The 20,635-nt window shown below is 39.1% G+C and overlaps 1 protein-coding gene across 2 annotated transcripts in view; it reads right to left on the bottom strand.

Moving 5' to 3' along the window:
• The window catches only part of LOC107994067 (fat-like cadherin-related tumor suppressor homolog), a 466,334-nt gene that overhangs the window by 374,749 nt on the left and 70,950 nt on the right, over window positions 1–20,635 (bottom strand). Inside the window, exon 2 of one of the 2 annotated variants that reach the window (XM_062076345.1) lies at window positions 19,515–19,670. The exons of the other annotated variant lie outside the window; for it this stretch is intronic. The gene's annotated coding sequence lies outside the window, so the exon portion shown is untranslated. The remainder of the gene's footprint in view (window positions 1–19,514; window positions 19,671–20,635) is intronic. 2 annotated transcript variants of the gene reach the window in all.

The raw sequence follows: 20,635 nt of genomic DNA, 5'->3' as shown, positions 1-20,635 counted from the left end.
GAGTGAAACTTTATTTATAAGAATAAATTTATAGAAGAAGGAAAGTTGAAGCAAAGAATGGGGCTTATCCAAAAAAGGAAAGGATAAGGGAAGGAAATTTCGTGGCAGGAAGAAAGGATCCTCGAAAGCGTCCAATTATCGGAATTTCGATAAATCCGTTAAATACTGAAACGAGCGAAACGTGTGGTAATAGGTCGCGAGATAACGAGCGGATCAAGATTAAGAATTGACAGCGGCGGAACTCGAGCTACACCCCTCCCTGCTCCCTCTTTTTTCGTCCTGGTTTTGGTGCCGGTTATAAACACCGCGTACGGTACGCGATAAGCGGGCGATTTTCTTTTTCCCCCTTTTTTTCTTCCTCTTTATTTTTCAAAGCACAAACCCGGACCAAGTTCCAAGGCAAGTTTAGATTTTAATTAGAAAGTTAAACCGTAAACCGGGGTCAAAGTGGCGAAGGCTCGACGAAGTTCCAACCTCGGCCGGCATTTCAGCCCTCGTACGCTATTTACAAGGTTCCACGGCGTTAGGTTAAATTTATTACGTCGCTGTTTGATCGGCGAGCGAGGGAAATTGCTGCGGATAACCATAAATTGCCGTACAAAACTGCGTCTTCGAATCGGCGAGAACAGGTTTCCATTCGATAATAATTCGCTGGCGAGTCGGATTGGATGATTTGCCTCGAGAGAAGGTACAATAGGATTGCGAATATATATATACGAGGCAAATAATAATCGTCCATTGTTGATCTAAATTCAGAGATAGATTATTATGTATTAAAAATGGAGCCAGATTGGATTATTCGTTTATTCGAACGCGAGACGGGCCACTATTTTTAATCGAAGATTCGGATAATTGGATATCAATGATATATTTATATCCCGATTTTACGTTCTCATTCGTAGTAAATAATTCGTGTAATCGAAGCGATGATTAGTTCAAGTAACAAGAGATTAGTTACAATTTATCGAATTAGATATTGAAAAATATCGTTTCAATGAATTTCACTCGCATATGAGGATATACAATAGCTGTGACAAAGCTTCGAAACAGAATATTGAAACGTTCACCACAATGCATTTATAACTTATTACATTCCGTAAATAAAACAGATAATATTCCACAGATAATATTCATTTTCTTTTTTCTTTTCTTTTTTTTTTTTTTTTCCATTGAAAAGTTCTGCAAAATCAATAACCGGTACACTATCAATTATCCAGTTGTCTGCCAGCTTTCCCAACAAACAATCATTCTATTACAGAAACGCGCGCTGTCGTGCCACTTTCCGCGCCAACTTTTAGAAACCTCGCGCACCGGATGTGTCACCATCATCTATTAGAAAACTCGAACGATACGTCAGTCTGAAGTCCTCTGACCGTTTCCTTGACCGTTTCCAACCACATCCCGCACATAAATCCTTGCCACTTGCATTCCTACGGGCACAGTTTAGAAAAAAAGATCCCCCCTTTCAGTGAAACGTCAACCACGGGATCGATTGACACGTTCCACCGTTCATCGATCAAATATCCAACCTGGCCAACTAGAAACCTGTGGAATTCGAATAGAAGTCAACCTCTCTGCCGATATATACGTATACACTGTACCGTTTCGCCGATGGACTGAAAAGGCGCCGATCAGCCAATAGAAATTTCGATTTCTTCCACGGAACGGATCATTGTGCACAAAAAGTAAAATCGCGGCAATGTTTAGATTGCGACACTTTGACTTCTTTAAACTTGCACGCAATCCTCTCTCTTTTGAGCATCGTCGATGAAATAAAAATAAGCATTAATTTTGACAAGTCACCGCAAACGAGTTGCGGTTTGATCGAAGAGAAAATTACATTCTATATGTTGCTTCGTAGCCTGTACGAATGTTAAAGAAAATATATAGTTCCCTCGCTGTAATAATCATCGACGACCAACCAATGACAAAATATCGACTTTAGATAACTATATGTAAAAATAGGTTAACCGCCGTAGCGTTTAAACGACAGGACTTTGGAGTCCATTAGAGAGTAAATTACCCTATACACTGCGTCACTCTTGGTGTACGAACATTTACGTTAAACGCCATTATAATAATCGTATTTCCAATATAATAATCGTTATCATCGAGGGACAATCGATGACGGAATATAAATATTATATTTCCCCTCTTTGTGCACCTTTTTATGAAAATGTAGCAATAACATCGTTCCATCAAAATGAAAATTGGATATATATATATATATATAAGTTATAATGTGAGTGAACTGTTCGGATGATTTTGAACAATTATCAGGACAGGCAAACACTCGTTTCGCCCGATCAGAGTAGGAAAAACCTGATATTGTCCCGATTGTTTAAATACAGCCGTATGGCGATACGGTTTCCCATCGATACTTGTATATTCCTGGTGTAAAAGCTTAATTACAAGCTTAACACGCAAAACCGCGCGCTGCTTTCGACAACATCCCTGGGAATCCATACTGGCGAGCTGCGCAAACATCGAGCATCTCTCTGTTTCATTAATTGGGAACGCGGCGAGGGGCGAAGTCAACGCGACAATCGTGTCGATTGTTCCAACCCAACACCGTCGACGAAATGCCGATCCATACGGGCTTTATTTACGTTTATTTGCATTCGGTTAATTTATGACCAGTTTTTCTTCTTTGCCTCGTTTCGTGGGTAATCGTTCTTTCCTTCAAAAGGAATGCGACTCTCTGGTAATTTTTACCTAGGATAAGTGATTTGTTTTCTTTTTCGTGAAGAAATTTTACTTGTTCTTTCCTCACGTTTATATATATGGAACAATTTAATCGAGTAATTATTGCGATGATTAAATATTGATTCGTATTAAAATATCGAACGAATTAATTTATACGGGTAATTTAGTTTTGTTTAAGAAGAAATAGTCAGATCATTCTTCGAGAACTAAATAAATACATTTTTAATTAAAAAATAATAATTGATTAATTATAATTTATTACAGCTTGTTATTATTATAACGTCAGCTTTCTACCCATTTCAAATATTAATCACAGATTTCGAAATTCGATCCCATCCTTCTGAGCCGTGTTAAAATCAGCTTAATTAGATTCAACAGTCAGCCCAAGTACCTAATTAAAACTTTTCCTAACTGCCCAATCAAATTCTCAACCCTTCCCTCCGAAACATTTCCCAGAGAACCAGCCATACCATCTTCTGTCATAAATCCAACATCCCAACAAGAATCCCTCGTCCAACACGCCGATCCACAACGATCCCGCAATCCCTCGGCTATAAGATCGTTCCACTTTATTACTCGATCGTTTTACTCTCTTCGATGTCCTCTAAAAATCATTATTTTTTCTTTCCTTTCTTTCCTTTTGTCTCATCCACCTATATATTCGTCTAGTTGCAATTTCAATCTCTTAATTAACCCATTCACATCTATATATATATATATATATTATATACAATTTTAACACTCGATGAATTACGTTTCAATACCGAACCCCGCTCGACGGATCGTCGAGAAATTCCTCGATTTCTCCTACCTTTTGCCCTTTCATCCTTCTTCGAAATTCGCTCGGCTTTGTCCCCTCGTTGTGCTTCGTCGTTTCGAAGACATTACCGAACCTGTTCCAGACGCGAGCTGCACGTGAAACCGAGGCCGCGGTCGCGACACACGCGCCTTCTTCTTCTTCTTCTTCTCCATCTCCGATCCGCGGAATGCACAATTGCTCAAGAAGGATCTCCGGATGTCTGCGCGATGACTCATTGTTGGCGGGCGAGCCGAGATACCGAGGGGACCGGTTCCCCCGCGACTCGCCCCTTTTACGATCAAGGTCGGAAATGTGGAACATTTTTAAAGGGACGGACGTGGACAATGAAGAGAAGAATTACGCGTGAAATTCGGAGGGGAATCGAGCGAGTGATAATTTTACTCCTTCTATCCGTTTTATGTAAACATAATTTCGTTTTCTTTCGAGGCGATACAATTTGCGAAAGGAAAGAAAGAAAAGGAAAGGAGAATTGCGCGACGTGTCGAGAGACGTGGAAATTGACACATTGCGATTTTGAAGCGGGGTGAAGGAAATAGTTTGGGGAAACTATTCGAAGCATTTCACGGCGCTGTTATAGTTGAGCGATCGGGACGGTTGATGGATGGATGATGATTGCGAATAATTTGAGGACGGGAGAATTTGACGAGGAGGAGGATAGATTTGAATGGGAGAGAGAAAGAGGGGGGGCAAGAATAGGGTTCTGTAACCGATCAGTGTCCTAGATACCGGGCTATAGGATGTTGGAAAGAGGATCTATGCGATAGAATGGAAAGGTTAGACCCTCAGAGAGTCTTATGGACGGAGTGGAAATTGATGTAGAGGTTCCTGATACGACAGGTGAACGGAATTTGGGTAAGAAGAGGAATTTGGCGGTGAATTTCTCTCGAAAAATTTATTGCACACCATATTTCAATGTAGATGTATTCCTATGATCTATCGTGATACGCGAATATATATCATCTTCGTTTATATTTCTCGAACAAAATGGAGATACCAAAAAGAGATCGGACGGATTGTTTAATAAAACTTGAGAATAAGTCTCGTATCAAAATATCGCTGACTATAACGACTAAAACAGTAGTTTGAACGAAATTTATTTGAACGTTATATAAAGTTTGTATATAAAATTTATATTGAAAAATCTTTTTAAGAAATTAACCTCCAAAATTTCTTTCAATTTTTCAACATAATTTTCCCTGCCAATTTTTCTTCATAATATGAACGCTAAAATTTTGCTCCATTTCGTTACAAACCATTATGTTTAAAAAACTTTAAAATTTCATCTTTCTAAATCATATTCTGATTAAAAAAAGTGCTTACGTGTACGGCTTGATGATACTTTGCATATCAAAATTTCATGAAAAAAAATATTCAATTTCTTCGGCACAATAATTTATCGAAGAGCGCGTCTAAGAGCGTTCTCCATTCACAGATCGAAGAAAGAGACGAAGACTCTTAATTCACTCGTGTCTTCTAGCCTGTATCGATTATTAACGCGGTCCATCAGTTTACTTATTCAATCATCCCCGCGTAACAGTGCGTGCCAAATAATCATTCACAGACGCGCGCAGGGCCCGGTTCAATTGGCGCGTACATGTATAATCCGAGCGCATAAATGCGGCCACGTAGCGAGACGCATGAGCGTGCACGTATATCACGTTTCGACACAGTAGCTCATAATTGATAATCCCGTGGCGCTCGAAACGCTTATTCGACACTACGAGCCTCCCTCTCTCTCTTTCTCGTCAAGGCTTATCTATCCGGTTAATCGTAATTTCTATTTACGCTTCGATCCGCTCGTTAATTAACCGGCTGGTGAAACGTTCGGGTTTGAAGAAAATTGTATCCGACGTTTGACGCTCATTAGCCTCCACCAGAAAGGAAGGAAGGAAGGAAGGAAGGAAGGAATTCTCCGTTCTTGTCGAGAATGTGATATTATAATGCGTGTACAAACTGTCGTTATAAATACGATCGTCGAGCAATAACATTTAACGAATTTTAATAATAGGATGGGAATGGAGATTTGCTTGATTTAAAATTTACGCGCACTTGAGAGACTTATCCTAGGATTATTGGAACGGATATACCGGATGAATCAGATATACAAAAATTAGAAAACTTTGGATGATATCCGTTCCAGGCTTACGAAGCAGAAGAATAAACACTGAAGCAAAATACGAGATAAAGAAGATAAACAACAAAGACGGTTCAACTTTCCTCGATCCGAGCAGACCGTGATCTCTTTTTCTTCTCCCCCCTCCCCTTCTCCAATAAAAGAAAGAAACCACCGCCGTTCACATTGTAGCGAACGAAAACAGACGGTGGGTGTCTTCGAGGCTGAATATCGTTCTACCTGCCCATCCCGGAGGAAATAGCCGATAAAACTGGTTTGACGAGTAGCGGCCTCCTCTCGTCCAGTTACTCGGTAGGACGTCTTCGCGTTTACCTCGCCTCTCTCTCTCTTTCTCTCGACCCTTCTGCTTCTCCACTGCCCCTGCTCGAAGCCACCACCATCGATATCGCCACTGCCAACCGTGAGGACCGACCGTGAAGACTTCCACGCCACGCCGTAGCAAGAAGGAACGAGCCACGCTTGGATCCCACCACTCATCGCTGGATCAGGCCATCATTGTTACAAATATTGCCATCGCCATTCATCGGGGAGGACCAAGTCGGTGTCGTCGAGATATAGCTGTCGCGAACAGGTTTTTTTTAAAACTCCGACTCACGCCGTCGTGTTCGCTCTCGGTCGTGCTTACTCAACGATATCGAGCGCCCCTGCCACGCCACCGCGTTAACAGCGACTCAAGCCGCTCTTCTTCTTCTTTCTTTCTTCTTTTTTTTGTCGAACCCGAATCGCGAATCAGTTTTGCCGTTTTTGGCGACCATCGCCAAAAGGAGGAGAAGGGTTGGATCCCATTGATTTTTGTAATTGCGGAGCGCCGGTCGAGAATCTGACCGAGTTTTTGCCAATGAAACGAATCCTTCGCGATTCGTTTTTCTCTTCTTTTTCTTTTCTGCAACTGGGTGTTTCGGTTTGGATTATCATTATCGTCCCCCTCGTCGCGAGCAGACGATTTCCAGTCTATGTTATATTTATGGAGCAGATTTAATGGGATGGACTTCTTGGAGAGTAACTGATAAGAAGCTTAAGCAATTTAACGAAACCACCAGTCAGCGTTTCCCTCGGTAACCTCGGTGATTTGCAAACTTGACTCGGAATTTTCAATCTATTTACTCTGTTAATCTAGTTATTAGTCCGGTTACATGGGAGAAGGGTGGGATTACCCGGTTCGGGTAATTACATTTTCGTTTGGAAATGGAGAAGAAGACGCGGAGGGAACGAGTGTTTATCCAATTTTCTATTTTTCTCTATTTCTTTTTCTCTTCTTCTCCTTTTCCTCCAGCTATGAATCTCGATGAATCTCATCGTTGCAAGGATTTATAACACTGGTTAAGTGTCACTTCGTGTAAGAGTTGTAACAACCGTGTGAATGACAGGACGCGATAGGAGGCACGATAATACCGGGCAAGTTTTTGCGTACGCGTGACGTTTACTTTGTAAGCAATTTTAGAACAAGCCTACCAGTATATATTATCGGCTGATTAATTTTCAAGAGAGAGAGAGAGAGAGGATTAAAAAATAAACTCGTTCCTCGAGATCGTTTCTTCCACCGCGAAATATCGTAGAAGATTTTCCTTCTTAATAATAGAAAATATTACGCGATCAATGACGATGATGGAAGATTATTATCGATTAATAAATCAGAAATTAGAATGACATACGAGATAAGATACATCGATTATTCGTTTACGAAGCAGAAAGGAAATCATCCATTTCTGTCCTGATTCACAATCACTTTCGAACGACAGACAGTTGTTGTCAGGTATTGCAAAATACTCTCCTTAAATAACCATCGACGACTATCCCTCTTCTCTTCTTTAATAAATTCTCGTGTTGTGGCTGCACGTATCCATCCATGAAAAACACGCAACACCATCGAACGTTTTCTCAGCGTGGAATCGATAATTACCAACGCATCTATCTTCCATTAGCCCCGTCCTCTTCCTCCACTACATCTGACCCCTTGTTCACCCATCTTTCACACGGACAGCTAAGGTAAAACACACGCGCGCACGCGCGTATTTCGAACTGGGTTGTTGCTGATTATCGTGCAATGGCGAAAGTTATAATGACGCCTACTAGTCGCGCGTTAATCACGCTTCAAAGAATGGAGCGAGGCTGGTCTCCGATATCAATCGAAACGTCGATTCCTCCTCATCGTGATATCTTATATCGCGAGTTTCGTCCTGTGATTTACAGCCAAAATGAAATCGAACGGGGGAATTGATGTGCGAAATGTCTTTTAAATTGTTTTGCAAATCGATACGTTCGCGTTTTATTACTTAGAGATTGATATTTTTTATAGAGAATCCTATAGAGATGGTAATCGTTCTGCTTGGAATAATTCTTTGGAGTTGAAAAATTGTTAAATCGTGGAAAAATGATATTATACGAAAATCGGTTATAGGAAAATATTTGATAATTCATGATATAGTTGTTCAAAGTACAAGAGAACAAGTATACCGTTTTCATTCGTTCAGTTTCGTAAATCTGATCTATCTGGTCTGATCTTTGTTCGATGTTTTTACAATTCAATTTTTCGTGACTTATGTATCTAATAAAAGGAAACCGAGTGTAACTTGAAAAAAAAATGATTCGATATTTATCTAGAACCGCAGTCGACGTTATTATACAATGATTATGAGATACTCGAGGAGCTGCTGTTTAGTTTGATTTGCAAGAGGATAATGCCGAAGATAATACACTTAAGGGGACGAAATCTGCGGAGCGTGACGGGTTTACCACGATTGAAATCGAAGATTTTAATCGCTTAAAGCTACTCGTTCAAGTATAACTCTGATTGAATACGTGTTCCACGTTTATAGTCACATCACGTGCTTCGACTCGTGTACTACATACAAATGACGCGGATACTTTCGAACAATATACCCAACAATATACAAAGTTTCGTACCTCTCCTTGTTATCCTTTATACTAATAATCCCTTTTCTTTGTTGCTACATCTTATCCACCGCGTTTTCACCTTGTTAACATATTATTCTTCAATCAAAAACTCGATCATTTCAAAAATTAATTCAAAATTACCTCGCAATCTCTCGAGATTGGCAATAATCGGAAAAGTTCGGCCAAGATCGGAAGCTTTCGATACTCTTTTCTTTCCGAAAGGACCCGATCTCTCCCGATCTCACTCGAATATTTCCGACTCTGTCCGAAGTTTCAACTTTCAAATTATCCCTCTCAATTTTCGATTCTTCTAATCGACACAACGTGCAGATCGCGCAGAGAATTGATTCGCCGTTATTATTATACATTTCGTCGTGTTTTTTTTGTACGAATCATTTAATGGATATATAAAAAGAATTGAAATGAAAGAGGAGATATTAGAATATGGAACTCGCCACGCGTACATCAGCGTGACGTACGTGCTCGAATGTCAGAAATACCTCGAAGCGTATAATTCGTGAGCATAGGAGAAAGTTCGCTGCTCCGAGACCACCTCGACGAAGCGCCAAAGGGATCAACGGACCGAAGACAGTAAAGGTCAGGGATCGTTGACGTTCGCGGATGATTTTAGCTGAATTCATCGTTAAACGATTTGCACGCCTGTTGCACGAACTGTTGTATTTAACGGTTGAGAAAGAGAAATATTTCTTTTCTTCTCTATATTTATGAATAGCATTTAAACTCGAATATAATGGAGTTCGGAGGATATAATAATGTTGTGTCAGGCTATGAAATGCATGGTAAAAAATAAAAAATCGGTTTATTATAGAAAATAATAGTTTTAAACTGTTTAAACTCGATTATATCGGATGTCATTATGCTTGAATTTTATTGCAAAAAAAAAAGCTTAAAAAATATAGACTCTCTTAGGCACCTATTTACTCTGTTAACTGGGCAATGAAAACAATAAGTAAAAATGTACGGCTGAATGAATATATTTGGTTATACTTAATTGTGCGTAAATGTTTACAAAACATTTGAAGTATGCGTATCGAAGAAAAACAAATAGGTGCCAACTACGAAGTAGTTTTACTAGCAACAGTGAATAATAAAACCACAAATAAAATTTCAATGAACTTTAAATTCTATAACACATTTCTTCATCTTATTTACTCCTATTCTACGTTAATTATAATAACTATCGAACAAATACGAATAAATATTTGAAAAGTTTACGATCTTAGTTTAAGACCATCGGCCATAATTTATCGAATGTATTTATACCGAAAAGTCTATTTTCTGAACCTGTAAGAAAAACACTGACGACGAAATAAAAAGCACATATAAATAGAAATTTTCCAATCATTTTAAAACGTCGTATCACGTATATAACCGGATAACAGGATTAATCGAAAAGAATTTTCAATCCGATAAATCAAATTTCATCTTAATCAACTCATAAAACCAAGCGGCGAGGGAACAAATCGTTGATCGAAGAGGATCGATCAAAAGCGATTATTCGCAGCCCCGTTCGACGGAACAAAAGTTTGCCCAGTCACGGTTAGACTCTACGATCTCTACGAAGCGTAAATGAAACCGTAACCCTTTGGAATGCGCGCAACAATGCATCTTTTGGCCGGTTGACTAGAAACGATAACGGTCGGGCAACCGGTCCACATCAAGTTGATGTCGGAGGAGAAACGATGAGACGTCTCTCGTTCTCTCTCTTCGGCCACGGAGGGACGAGAGGATGCCACACGGTGCAAATTCGCGACGCGGCAATGCACGCGAGTGCCTGCTAACAGCTTATCTCTAACCGTTGTTGCATCCTTCGACTGTTATTCACGGTCGTGTGGAGGAAGAGTCATTTGCAGAAACTGTGAAATAAACCGGCTGTGAACTCTCGTCATAAAATAATATTGGACGAAAAGGCAATTGTTTCTAAACACTTATATACCGTTGTGTAAATGACGATGAGTGAAGTTCGTGTTTCCTCGAGTCATCGTGGAATGTTAGTCGCGCGTAAATACGGAATGGATTGAATATATCAAAGATGTTTGTAACGTCGTGGAACGTTATGCATGGAATTATTGCCAATCTACGAGTCACGAAAAACCATTAATCGATTCGATCGATTTAATCGAATTATGGATAACGCTTTCTGGAAACGTCATATTCTCCTCTCTCTCTTTCTTTCTTTTCTTTAATAATATTTCTCTGGTTAAATATAATTTTCGCAGAATTTATCATCGATATTTATTAATCGTCACGATTATTATTATTATTATTATTATTATTCGAATGTGAATGCGCGCAACTTTTGGAAATACTCGAGTTTCAACCTTTGTGAAAAATACGGGGAACGTATCGATCCATAGAATAGGGACAAACGCGGGACACATTCGAACAAAGGACGCGTCACAAAGCGAGGGACGTCGTGACGTCGTGACACCTGGAAACCTGGAAGGTTGTCGCGAATAATGCGCAGCACGGTCTTTTAAAAATTGAAGCCTCCTTTTGTCAGGCCACTTTTCAGAAACTATGCTCCTCTCGCGTCCAATGCGATTCAGCTTTAATCCCCCGCGAGGCAGCTTTATAATATTCGAATTCTCGTTAAACGAGTCCAGGCATCGCGTCGCGTATATCAACGAATGACAAATCATTTTATCGAGGATGCCCACCTTCTCGACTCCGCTACTGTTTCCCCAAAACGGTAGGGACGCTGTCTAATTACATGGCAACAACCGGCACATGCACAACTGTAAACGCAATTAAGAACGAACAAAGGATCGTCCGGTGTTCGCTCAAGTTATTCTTCGCCGCGGCTCGACGCCAACTCTTCTCATAAACAGAGTCGAAACAGCGGATTGTTTTCCAACTCCGAGCCTGGGGTGGTTGCGCTATTCTCTCTCGCGAGAAACAGGTGGAAAAAATGTTCGATCCTCCACGCTCGAGAATTCGAGGAATCGAAATAACTTTTCCGACATAACTGTTACGTGCCGTTATCTCAATGTCGGTGAAGTGTCTCGTCACAGAGAAATAATTGGATCGCCTCCTCCAGAATCGAACACGATCTAACGTTTAAGTTTAGAAATTGATCGTAATAACAGTAATCTGGTAAAATAAAAATAATAACTTGGGCCGAGAAAAGACCAAAATCCAATGTTCATTCGATACGTAAATAATTAAAATGTAGATCGAAATGTTGATAATCTTATTATCTTAAAGAACCTCGAGATCTTTGAGATGTCCGGACCCGTGGATCCGTGTATAATACTCGCTTAAATACATCGGTGGTTTTATTAAGGCGATGCTCAGCCTGTCCCCATTCATCGCGTTATAGCTGCCCTCCTCGAGGAGAGAGAACGACGTGAAAGACGTTCTCATTGATATTATCTCTGAAAGAAAATCTTTTTTCTACGAGATTCTAGGGAAAACACTCTTGACCCGGGGAGCGAGGGTGGAGCTGCGAGTGCACACACGAGGTTTCGCCCTCGAAAAGGCGGAGAGACAAAGTCGCAAACCGGCGCGAAGGCCGGGAAGAAACTGGTAAATCACGAGACGGTTCTCCGCATCTAGGTCAGTGGACCATTGTTACGTGGCGAATATTAAAGGCCTGGCCTTTACGTGGGACAACGACGCGCAACGCGGTTGCCAGACCCACGTGAAAGTTGGTGCCGCCAACCGCTTTAATTCGTCCGTATGTACGCACGACTGTGGAGGAAGAGTTCCCTCGGCTTTGCTTTTCGACGATCCTCGAAAATTGTGAGGCGGAAACCGGCATGGGTACAGAGGGAATGAGAGAGAGAAGTCTGGAATTGAGAAAAAAAGATCGCCTCCGGTTGGTATTTTTGCACCGTACTGTGCAATCTTCGTGGAAGAGAGAAGAGGGAAGGAGTATGACGAATCTTATCGTTGCGATATTTCCTATACGGTACTTGGCATTTTATTAGATGAAAATTGTTTGAAAATATTGGATAAGAATTGTTTTTAATTTTATTTAATTAAATGCTTCGATTGTCGCGAAGGAATTAATTGATTTTTTTTTTTTTTTTGATTTATATTTGTTCAATTGGCAATATCGTGTGTGAGCGTGTGTACAAGAATATGAGTATTCTTGATCATGGTGACAAAATGGTCTTGAAAATGTTTATGCCCGCTCGTAAACTTTCAATCTTATTGTCTGTGAAAAGTCGTAAAATCCGACAATATGCTTTAGAAACTTAGAGTGGAAGTGTATACTCTTCCCATTCTTGAAGAAAATGAACAATTACTCGAAAACTATCTTATACGTATATCCTCTATATAGCAAACGATCATACTCATTATAAACTCAGATCCATAATGGCGTAACCAATTTTACATACAAAATATTAAACTATGTTCCTATTCATATTGAACAATTACTTGAAAAGTATCTTATATGTACATTCTCAATAGCAAACGATCATACTCATTATAAACTCGGATCCATAATGGCGTAATCAATTTTAACAAAATAATTTACATACAAGATTAAATTAAACTGCGTTCCTATTCATTTCACATTACATTAATGAAAATAAAAGCAATTGGAGTTTGCAGCATTACAAAGGGACAAGATTTAATGAAAATTCCTAAAGTTAAAGTCTCACGAAGTGAAGTAAAACGATAAAAATAAATTGAATCTGATAAATAAATAAATAAACACAATAGGGAGGGGGAGGAGAGAAACTGAAGCTCACTCACAAGAAAAAATTTGCTAAAATACATCATTATTTGAAATAACTTCAAAAAAAAAAAAAGAAATCCAGAACTAACTACCAAGATATCGATATCGAGTAATAATAATAAAAGATCGGGAGAGGATGAGGGTAAGTGGTTATTTCCCTCTTCCGGTGATTAATGCCCCGTTGATTAATCTCGTATCGCGTCAAAAAGTTGAACACACGGGGTTTAATGGAGCCAAGTTGTTTTAAGCGGGCAACATCCAGGGTGAAAAGGTGAAAAGGTGAAAGGCTACGCCATCATCGGACGAGCCCTGTGTGTCTGGGGAACGAAGAACGAAGAGAGATCTTTACGAGGTTATATCGGGCCGGTCGTGGCCCGATGATGATCCCTCGCCGAGAACGGAAGTTAAAAGTAGCTGACCGTCGCCCGACTGACATCGAGATTACCTCAAGCATAAAAGTTCACTCCGGCTTAATATTTATAGTGTACGGTTCAAGATACGGAAACTTTGGTTTTAATATCGCTCGAGAGACGTCGTCAAAGCGGAATTAAGTTTGAAACGTTAATAAAGCGGTATGAGAAAATTTTATTACGGATTCTAAATGATCGAGATGTACATGTATATATATATATATTTTTCACGAGGGATCATTTTACTTTATGAATTTCAATTACATTCGAATATAATTTTATATTCTATAAATGAATTAATTAATTATTCATGTATTAAAGAAGTTTGCAATATTCAATTTAATAAAAACACAGACGCTATTTTATATACATATATATATATATACATTTTTCAGAATTATCGAATGAGTCACAGTTAATATAACTTCGTATAAAAACACGTTTCGTATAACAATTTTATTTTTTTCTCCATTTATTTATATTTCCTTTTATTATGATAAATATAATTATAATTTCACAATTTATATTCATAATTCTTTTTCATTCATTCTCATTTTCATTCGTCACCATTTTCAATAAACCATTTTTATGCGACGATTAGCGGTTGTGATAATCAAATATACGAATCTACCCATCATCGTTATTCCCCACAAACTTGCTCAAATACATCAAAAAAGAAAGAGAATCTTGAAAACAGATTCTCAATCATATTTCGGTCGATTCGATGATTTCCACATACCGGACAGGCAACAAGCGCAACCGGGTGAAAAGGTTACAGCCGATTTAATTCACTTTACGCCGCGGCATAATTTGCGGAAGGCTCGAGCAGACAGCGGGCGAGCGTATCAAAGCCATTTCCGCCGCGCGTCCAACCGAAGACGTATGGAGGAGATACGTGCCGTTGTTCGCACAATATTATCCACCTATTTATCACGAGGCTCGTTCGGACAGAGAGAGAGGGAGAGAGAGACTTCGTTTTAATTCGCGTGATCGTTCTCGCTATCCGGTGGGACACGACGATTTATCGCGGAAAAAGCCGCGATGTCAACATCCCTGTCGCGGCCGAGGGAAGAAATACTGAAAGTTGGAACGCGGCACGTTGGGTCGAGGGGGACAGGAAATTCCAAGAGCGGAGCGCGGCAACGAACCGCGTTGATAGCAGCAGCTCGAGGAACCGTTAGATGCCCTTAGAGCCAGATTTCTGGTTCCACGTGCACGAATACCGATCCTGCCAATTCGTGGCGGCGCCGATCGTGAGAGGAGGAGGAAAGAAGGAATCGATCAGAGAGATTTTACTGGATTTTTTTTGCAATAAATTCCTTATACGAATAAGATTGCGGCTCGGTTTTCTTATTAGGTGATGTTGAATAACGAAATTACTTTTATTCATAAAGAAATTGACGATAGTGAGAAGGAAAGCATGATGAAATAAGGTAAAGAGTTTGATGAAATAATGAAAAACATCCAACAATATAAAGTTTAATGGTCAAATTTTCCTTTCTCTATACGAAAAGGTAAGATATTGAAAATATTAAAAAGTTTAAATGATTTTAAAGTTTAAGCTTAAGAAATTCATGGATAATATATGTGATGAGAAGAGCGAGGAAATTGTCTTGGTGGATGGAAAAACGTATTCGAGCATGACCGATGCATCGAGACAAACGGAATTTAATCTCTCACGAGTTGGACATGCTCTGATACACTTGGAAACGTTTCAATGTAAAGCATCAATCCTTCCCTCGGATTCAATGCTGACGAGTTACGCGTAAGAGTATCCGCTTGATAAGCACGTGCGTGCGACGTGTGCGGTGTCCAATAATTTAAGAAATCTATTACGCCTGCCGGAAGACACACGTGTGTGATAATGGAATCGTGATAAACTCTTTGTTACGAGAGTCAATTCTTAAGATGCCCTAAAGACGGATAAATGGGATGGGTTGATAGAGAGTGTCGAGGATAAAAGGAAAGAATGCGCGCAAGAATCGTTTTAACGCGATAACAGGCGATATAATTTCATTTAATCAAGCGTTCCTCGCTCGATGCGATTTAAAATTTATTCTAAATTTAAGAGTGTCCGTTTTCTTTCGAGGCTATAATTATTATTTTCAATCGACGTTATCGTCGTGTTTGGACATACATTAATTCCCTCGATTCGAAGTTCGATCGTGATCGATAACAACGATACCGGTTAGTCACCCTTGTTATTATTTTGCAATTACGGTGCTTCCGCCGTTGACCTGAATTCATTTATTTAACCGCTCAACAGCGTAGAACGTGTGCACGCGCTTTCCACCCTCCTCGGTTTCGAAGGGAGGAGAGAGCCAGCGCTTCCCTTTCGCGCCTAAAGGCCAGAAACTCTATCCGGCAACCGAGTAATCGGTGAACCGTGCGGCCGGCTACCCTCTTGCGCGTCAGCGATTCACCTCAAACATGAATGAGGGAAAAAATTGGAAGAAAAACTGGAGAGAGAGAGAGAGAGAGGAAATCGACGGTTCATCGATTCGATAATTATTACGTATATTTGTATTTATGCATTATCTTTCGACTCGAAAATTTGAATCTTTTTCGGATATCGTTTCTTTTCGGATATTCCGAATAAAAAATCGTACATTTGATCGTTTTTTTTTCCCGCGGAGAATCTCGAATTCGAATGAACACGATTATTCAAATTGTAAAATAACAACAGGTCGGTTGAAACGTTTGGGCGAATTTATTTATTAACAATACGAAATTGCATCGGAGAAATGAAAAACTGCAACGCGTTTTCTTTCGCAAGTTCAGAAATTACATCGGTTTTTAAATGCCGGGAGTAATTAGAATTCAGGCGGGAAGAAGTGGAGCGTTGGAAGGGTGAATTTAAATTTCGCGGAGAAAAAATTTTTTCCGACTTCCTCCCCGAAAAAAGCCACGCCTTTTCGCGTGTATTACGTCGATATGGATTTCATCATGATTCTCGATTCACGATTTCGATGGGAACAAAAAAAATCGAATTCGTTTCAACACGAAAAGTTTCATGAAACTTTTTTTCTTTCCAATAATTTTTTCCCCTTTTTTTTCGACCAATACGACTTTTAAAATATTCCGATATTAATAAAAAAAGAGATAACATCCAACTTGAAAATACAAATTTTTTAAATTAGATATATTTTTTTAATTAAATCCATATTCGCGGTCCATGAAATTCTCAAAATAAGAAATGAAAAATATATTTCAACAAATATAGTATATTGGAATATAAAAATTAATGAAAATATGAAAAAAATTTCGATATAAAAGTAGTACGAGCGAGATTTTTAACAAAATACCGAATAGCACCGTTTTTTTTCATCAAAATTTTCATTAAATATTCATCTTTGAAACTTCATCGATTGAAAGTATTAAAAAAAAAAAAATATTCGAAAAGAATTACACTATATATAAATACGCGAAGCGCAAAGCGCACGAGCAAATTCCTTTTCCATAAATACGAGCTGAAAATTCTCACCAACGACTCACCACAATTTTCATACGCATCATCGTAAACTCTGCTCTCTCAAAGGGAACTACATCTGCGAAAAACTGCATTTTTCAATGCAGCAAATGCAAGCGCATTTTAACGTTAACAAACGTCACGTATTGAGATGTTCGCCATACCGAGAACACACCGTTATTCCCTCCCTGTTTTCTTCCACGTACACATGTACGTCGTTCCCCCGTTTATATAGAACGCGACCTCCATGTTATATTTGACTCCCGTTCAATATTTATCGAACATTGTTCTCGCATTACGATCAAACCGATTTATAAATCCGCACTGTTCTAAAAATATATCGCCACTTGCTTCTTACTCCCGATTAGAACCGCCCTCGGCGATCCCCAAGCTTCGAGCAACGTCTCGTGGGAACAAACTGCGTTTCATTCGAAACAAGGATCGGCGCAAGTTTCAGTAAAATGGTCGGCCGAGTTATGAAACCGAAACTGGAAAAGCGTTGCCGTGAAAAGATCGTAATTACGATCGCAAGTGTGACTCAATTTAATCTGGAATCACGGTTATTCAACTTGAAAATATCGGCCCTGTTCAACCGTATCTGCGATCTGGTTAAAACGTTATACGCATACCACCATTTCCTTTCGAAACGCCGTTTTATGCTCCTATCTGACGCGTGTAATGTTATATTAAACTGCGAATTCGATTCAGTTCGATCTTATCGGTCGGGCTATGATATACCGAAGAATTTTAATAAGCAAATAATATTACAAAAAAAAAAATAAAAAATAAATAAAAATAAAATAACGTTATATGTTTTCTGTAAGCGTGAACGGGGACAGAGGTGAAGGGCGCGTCAAAAGTTCTGGTCTCGACACTTTTTTGAGATAATATTGGTGGAATATTAGTGGAGAGAGGAAATTTTAATCGTTTCGAGAATTTTGAATATATGGGAATGAAGTCTCGACATAAGATATGAGAAGATACACAAAATCTTAATAATGTACAACAAATTTTATGTTTTTTTAATTATTGAAAACTAGATATTAAATGTAATTTTTAAAATTTAGATAGAAATATTATTATGCAATTATTTTTATAACGACGCTTTAATTTTAACCACCGTTAATAAACGAGATCTTATCTCGTCGTGGAATTGATATTATTATTAGAAATACCGTTAGAATCGAAGCAGACAAACCGTTTTCTTCGTGTAAATTCTATAAAGCTATGAATATTTACAAATCTGGAAAATTAAATTAGATGAGCTCGATAACCATTCAATGATCCCTACTTTACAAATTTAACTGTATTAATTATTCATATTTTAATCAAAAAAAAAAACTCGAATATTATCTAAATATACAATCTCTCCGTCACTAAATACGTTAATTTTTTTCAAAATTTTTAAAAATCTGGAGAATTGAAATAGACTCTGAAAAAGACACAGTTCACGATAAAGAATTTTGATTACAAAATCATAATAATTTCTCCAAGAAATATATAAAAATTCCACGTCTTCGAATCGCTTTCCCCTTTTTTTTTAAAAAAAATCACTGCGCGAATTAAATCACGAGAAATCGGCCGATCGGTTAACGAGCGTATCGCGATAGAATTTCATCCGGATGTTAAATTCTGAAGCGTGAAAAACGGGAGTGGAGTGGGGAAAAAAGTGAGTGAGGACATTGCGTGATACACCCGTAACGCGATATCTCCCCGTTCTCCAACTGGATTAACGTTGTTGAATACGCCGTGATAAGGAGGAATCACGGATCCGCGAGTTTATCCAAACGATTTCCGTATACACGTACATATGTATAACGACACGTTGGAAATACGCGCGAACAGATATTGGGAACCAGATACCAGATTCGTATGCAAATAATTTCAAAGAGTAAGAGTTTTAGATTCCGTACGAACAGGAGGGTGTTCGTTACTTTTTTTTCTACAACACGCTTTCTATCACCGCAAAAAACATATATCTCACGAACGTTCTGTATTAACCAGAATGTAACAATAAAGAAAAATTTCGAAATAACTATATACATTCTCTCTATTTCTCTTTCCCCTTTGAGCAATCAGAAAAAGGATTCCATAACAAGCTCTTTTTAAATACTCTGATTCCCTTTGAAAGAAAGAAAGAAAGAAAGAAATGGTTGATAAAATAACAGGATACTTATCATTCGCGTTTTGACGAGATTTCGAATTCTCGCGATTTATGAAGCGGGATAGGCGAAGATCGAGTGGGAGTGTATCGTGCGCCGCATCCATTACGATGCACTTCCGGCGTGGGCGCGTGTATGCGTGGCCACGTGCACGAGAAACGACCGACTCGTGGCGTATCCACGTCATATATATATATATATACGTACATTTGAATAACGCCGCACGCATCGAACCTGGCCTGGACGAGACGTACGGCCTCGATCCGAGTGATTTACGGTTATCCTTACTTATCGTTCATCGGTGCTCTTCCGGTTGGAACACTGGACGTGGCGGAAAATTCAATTCTCGTTAATAATACGCACCTGTAACATAACGATATGATTATGTTAATTAGAGAGGGAATGGAGACGAGAGAAGCGAGAGAGCAAGATTATACTTTTTCTTTTTTTGTAATTTTGTATTCGTATTAAATCTATTTACATTTTTTCAATTTTACAGATTAATACAAAGCTATGCGAGGCTAGCAAGAGGCAAATTGTAATATACTTCTCAAGAAGTCGTGGAGCATGATAACGAAGAGCATAAAGTGAGCTGTAAGAGCATCGGAGCACGAGAATAAGTTCGAATTATGCAATCTATGTGGAACCATTCCGGAAAACCATGAAGATCCCGCGAATCGAGAAAGCACCTGAAACCCTCTTATAATAGTCGAGATAACATTTAACCTGATCCAACATAGAATTTGAAAGAGTTGAGAGGGAGAAATTTTCAAAGTTCAAAATAAATTGGAAAATATCCAAAGTATGCACGATTCATCCTGGTCAATAATGAACTTTAAAGTCTCGAACTTCCAAATTTTACGAAATCTCTAAATATATATATATAGAGCTTATCGCGAAGCTCGTCCCAAGAATCATGGATCGCCAAATATCGAATTAACATCTAAGAATCGTAGAATTTGAAAGAGTTTGAAATTTCCAAAGAATATTCCATCTTTTCCATGGAAGACGGGTATCAATCTTCGCCCCAAGAACCATGGATCGCCAAATATCAGTGGAATTAAAGTGAAACATTGCACGGTGGAAATTATACGTACGACTAACCTTGCGCGTGTCGGAGTGGAGCATGATCGATGGCGGGCCAGAGATCGATCACAGGTCATAATCGCAATTATCCATTGGCCGCGATCCAGCCCCGCGTCTGTTTCGAATTAATTCTCACGGTACGACAGGGGAATGCCGGCCGGGCCGTGTTTCGATCGACACGCAAGAATTCACGCGAGCGCGTTGAATCAATTTCGTACACGAATCACGCCGCCTCCGATTAT

The sequence above is a fragment of the Apis cerana genome, linkage group LG6, assembly GCF_029169275.1.
Source record: "Apis cerana isolate GH-2021 linkage group LG6, AcerK_1.0, whole genome shotgun sequence".
Classification (NCBI taxonomy): domain Eukaryota; kingdom Metazoa; phylum Arthropoda; class Insecta; order Hymenoptera; family Apidae; genus Apis; species Apis cerana.
Note: the sequence above shows the minus strand (reverse complement) of the source record. Positions and strands in the feature narration are given on the sequence as shown.